The sequence below is a fragment of the Nicotiana attenuata genome, unplaced genomic scaffold (genome assembly GCF_001879085.1).
Source record: "Nicotiana attenuata strain UT unplaced genomic scaffold, NIATTr2, whole genome shotgun sequence".
NCBI classification, from domain to species: domain Eukaryota; kingdom Viridiplantae; phylum Streptophyta; class Magnoliopsida; order Solanales; family Solanaceae; genus Nicotiana; species Nicotiana attenuata.
This window is the reverse complement of record NW_017674648.1, coordinates 38,291-43,890: the sequence shown is the minus strand read 5'-3', so window position 1 is coordinate 43,890 and position 5,600 is coordinate 38,291.

Genomic DNA, 5,600 nt, shown 5'->3' with positions numbered 1-5,600 from the left:
TGACACGTATGCAATGCATTAAATAGAAAAGACAACTGAAGCGTTAGTAGTGTCATAGCATTGATTATGGCAAAAATTCCCTTTTTAATGAAGATCCACTTTCCAAATATTTAATTGATAAATAAATGGAAAGTGGGGGGACTATCTGTATTGGGAAAAAACTGAATTTAAATATTGAAGATGATGTGTCATGACACGTGGACCGGTCAAATAGTCAAAGCGTGGTAATCAGTTAGAAGGCACGAGCAACAACAGATGCGGGAGAAAAGATACTTAAAGACACGAGCTATTATTCAAATGAAATGAGACTCGTACCTGTTCGAGTCATTTAAAGCTCGAAGATCGGAAGGAATTGAAGACATGAATCTGAAGCGTAACAGAGTCCAAATTCAGCATTAAATTCCAAATACGTTAGAGAATTTGTATTTAATAGGAATGATTGAGTAACATTTCTTTTAATGTCATTTATTGCTCGTAATTGCCTCATTAAGACAAAGGCATTACACTTTCTCTTAGAATTAACTATAAAAGGAGAAGGTCTCAACATCTGTAGGGGAAAAAATATCATTGCGATTATACTGAAATATATAGTTATTCATTACTTTATTGTTGTTCTCAAAGTCTCTCATTTCTTGATTATCAGTAACCCGATTTCTCTCTTAAATTTTAGCTTTAACCAAATATTCAGTTTTTTGGTTAAACAGCTATATAGTGTCATTTTTCCTAAAATATTTATTCAAGTCATCGTTTTATGAGAACATTATGAAGTGGAAGTAACATAAGCTTAACGGTTACTTATTTAACTAATTATAAACATATTGATAAAAAATTAAAAAACCTGGAATCATAAACCACGAAGAATAGAGAGAGAAGCTCCATCTTCTATCTAAAAAATTCCTAGACTACCTTAACCAATTTCTCTAGCCATATCCAATCCAAAGATGGATACTGATATGGAGATGGTTTTAGTTCCCCCTAAACCACCCGATATTAACATAGATTCTACCCCTAAAATTTCTGGAAACCAACAAGCCTCCTTTAAAGACAAATTAATTGGGGGAGAGGAAGGGACGGACATCATAATTAAAACCACCGTCCCACTGTCCAACGACATTCTTACTTCCTTCTTACCAGGGCATACAAATGATAATACATCGGGGAAAAGAAAAATTTTCCTCTCTCAAGAGGATAGAAACCGTATGTATATGCCTTGGAAATACTCCATAATCATAAAATTACAAGGTAAACAAACTCTCCACCAAATCCTTAGAAAAATAGTTCAGGAACTGTGAAAACTGAATGAAAACTTTCCTCTAATTGAACTAGGTTCAGATTACTATATTGCAAATTTCAAAAGAAGAGAGAATGAATTCAATTCTTCAAAACAGACCATGGTTCATCTTTGGTCATTTCCTCTCTTGCCAAAGGTGGGAACCAAACTTTGTAGCTGCTGATGCTAAACAAATATGTACTGCTGTTTGGATCCGTCTCCCGATTTACCTACTGAATTTTATGACGGGATTATTCTTCAAAAAATTAGAAACTCTATTGGAAGATTCTTAAAACTTGATGCTTGTACATCATTTACCTTAAGAGAGAGTTATGCTAGACTATGTGTGGAAGTTCTAATGGACAAATCTGCGGCAAAATTCATATTTATTGAGGAGCATAAGCAAATAATTGAATACAAAGGAGACAAAATTCTGTGTAAATAATGCGGTTCATTAGGACACACTTTAGGCCATTGTCCTACCACATTAATTCCATTGTCCCAGGTGGAGAATAATAAAGAAGGAGCAATACAACATCAAGACACTCAAAGTTCACACAAATCAAGCAATGAGGATGACTGGCACACTGTATCCTTTAAAAAATCAAGAAGATCGGATAACAGAATCCCAAAGGCAAGCAAGGAGACAACAAATAGAGGCAGGTATTGATGTTAAAATATTTAATGCCTCTACAGGTAAGTATATCAATACTCAAAAGTTGAAATTTGTCAATAAGGATTCTAACTCCATGTCAGCTAGCAAAGGTAATATGGTTCATACTCGTATAGCTAATACCACCAATGCCACGATGGAAGTGAAATCAGCTGGTTTTCAGCTAGAAAACTGCTTCTTCAAGTTGTGCAATGAACACACTGTTTTGTACATTACCCCTAAAAAAAATAATTCTTTATTACTATCCAATTGTCTTGACATGCAGCAGTCCATTGGTAAATTGGACACGTCAATTACCACTAGGAATAATAATACCACTACTAAACCTATTCACCTTGTTCCAAATATATCTTCTAGTATAGATAATCCTAGTAATTTAACTAGCAACCCTACTAACATCGGCACTATTAACTCTAATGACATGACCACTAAAAACAAAAATATTACAAATGCCAACCCACACTTGTCCACAAAACCAAAGCATAATGAACAAATGGAGGAAAGCATGCGACATGTGGCCAAACATTGCCATGCAAAATCTTCTTCTATATCTTTTACGGTAATCATTACAGATTACATGCATGTAGATGCAATCATACCCTACTCTTCCATCTCCTTCAATTTAAGTGACAACCTTTCTTCTAAAAATGCCAAGACTACTACTGGACAACCGGAGGAGATACAGNCGCGGAAGGATGGTTGCGTTCGCGAAGGGTAATCTGGGCAGGGCATCGCGTTCGCGATGGGAAGGCTGCGAACGCAAAGAGGAAAGGCTGGGGGTCCAGAACTTGGTCTACGCGAACGCGTGGACCCTAACGCGAACGCGAGGAAGGGGATCTGCAACACTACGCGTTCACGAGTGGGTAGATGCGAACGCGAAGAGTAAAAGAGGGTTGAGTCCTCAGAGTCAAATGACTCTACGCGAACGCTGGGCAAGTATGCGAACGCGACGAAGGAAGAACTCATAGCCATCGCGAACGCGAAGGATGCGTCGCGAACGCGAAGAACAAAAAGGGACCTGCACAGCTGAAGCAAAAACCTACAATCTTTCTAAGTCAAAAACCATCCGAAACATCTCCGAAACACTCCCGAGCCCTCAGCGCTCCTAACCAAAAATATACACTAACTCAACAACATCCTACGTACTTAACCGGGCGATCAGATCGCCAAAATAACATCAAAAACAACGAATCAAACCTCAAAATCACAAGTTTTTCTTCAAACTTCATAAATTTACAAATTTAGACTTTTAAGTCCGAAACACGTCAAATGACGTTCGATTTCAACCAAACTTTACAGAAAGCGCTTAAACCATATATAAGACTTGTACCGGGAGCCGGAATCAAAATACGGGCCCGATACCACAGTCTTTTAATCAAATTTCATTTCCAATTTCCTTAATTATTTCCAGAAAACAATTTCACACAAAAATTCATTTCTCGGGCTTGGGACCTCGGAATTCAATTCCGGGCATACGCCCAAGTCCCATATTTTCCTACGGACCCTCCGGGACCGTCCAATCACGGGTCCGGGTCTGTTTACCAAAAAAAGTTGACCGAAGTCAAATTTATTCAATTTAATATCAAAATTTAGCATTTTTCTCACAGAATTCATATTTAAGCTTTGCGGCTATGCGCCCGGACTGCGCACGCAAATCGAGGCAACCCCAAATGAGGTTTTCAAGGCCTCGAAAGAACGGAATAAATAGGAAAACAGGTGATGACCGTTTGGGTCGTGACATTCTCCACCTCTAAAACAACCGTTCGTCCTCGAACGGACAAAAGAAAGAAGTACTTGAGTCGGGGAAAAGATGAGGATAACGACTCCGCATATCAGACTCGGACTCCCAGGTCGATGCCTCAGGAGGCTAACCTCTCCACTGAACACGAACGGAAGGAAAACCGTTGGATCTCAACTGATGAACCTGCCGGTCCAGAATAGCTACCGGCTCCTCCTCATAAGACAAGTCCTTGTCCAACTGGATAGTGCTGAAGTCTAACACGTGGGCTGGATCGCCGTGATACCTCCGAAGCATGGATACATGAAAAACTGGATGTACGGCTGATAAGCTAGGCGACAATGCAAGTCTATAAGCCACCTCTCCCACTCGATCGAGAATCTCAAACGGACCAATGAACCTTGGGCTAAGCTTACCCTTCTTCCCATATCTCATCACGCCTTTCATAGGCGACACTCGGAGCAATACCCGCTCACCAACCATAAATGCCACATCTCGAACCTTACGGTCTGCGTAACTCATTTTTTTAGACTAAGTTGAACGAAGCCTATCCTGAATGATATTGACCTTGTCCAAAGCCTCCTGAACCAAATCTGTACCCAACAACCGAGCCTCTCCCGGCTCAAACCATCCAATCGGAGACCGACACCGCCTACCATATAAAGCCTCATAAGGAGCCATCTGAATGCTCGACTGGTAGCTGTTGTTGTAGGCAAACTCCGCTAAAGGCAAGAACTGATCCCACGAACCTCCAAAGTCAATAACATAAGCTCGAAGCATATCCTCCAAAATCTGAATAGCCCGCTCGGACTGCCCGTCCGTCTGGGGATGAAATGTTATGCTCAACTCAACCCGTGTGCCCAACTCTCGCTGAACTGCTCTCCAGAAGCGGGAGGTAAACGGTGTACCCCGGTCCGAAATGATAGATGCCGGCACACCATGAAGGCGAACAATCTCCCGGATATAAATCTCAGCTAACCTCTCAGAAGAATAGGAGACTGCCACAGGAATGAAATGTGTTGACTTGGTCAGCCTATCAACAATAACCCATACACATCGAACTTCTTCCAAGTCAGCGGAAGTCCAGTAACAAAATCCATAGTAATCCGCTCCCACTTCCACTCGGGAAGCTCAATCCTCTGGAATACACCACCAGGCCTCTGATGCTCGTACTTAACCTGCTGACAATTCAAACAACGAGCCACATATGCTACGATATCCTTCTTCATTCTATGCCACCAATAATGCTGCCGCAAATCCTGATACATCTTCGCAGCGTCCGGATGAATAGAGTACCTGGAGCTATGGGCCTCCTCTAAAATCAACTCTCGAAGCCCATCCACATTGGGCACGCAAACTCGCCCCTGTAATCTCAAAACTCCATCCGCATCTAAGGTAACCTGCTTGGCACCTCCTCGCTGCACCGTGTCTCTAAGGACACACAAATGGGGATCATCAAACTGCCGATCACGGATACGCTCCAATAATGAAGAACGAGCGACCGTGCAAGCTAACACACGACTGGGCTCAGAAACATCCAATCTCACGAACTGATTGGCTAAAGCCTGAACATCCAAAGCAAGCGGCCTCTGACTGACCGGAATATAAGCAAGACTGCCCATGCTGGCTGACTTCCTACTCAAAGCATCGAACACTACATTGGCCTTCCCTGGAAGATAAAGGGTGGTGACATCATAATCCTTCAACAACTCCAATCACCTCCTCTGCCTCAAATTCAACTCCTTTTGCTTGAACAAGTACTGAAGACTCTTGTGATCAGTGAACACCTCACACGCCACGCCATACAAATAATGCCTCCAGATCTTCAATGCGTGAACAATGGCTGCCAACTCTAGATCATGCACTGGATACTTCTTCTCATGAATCTTCAACTGTCTCAAAGCATAGGCAATGCCCTT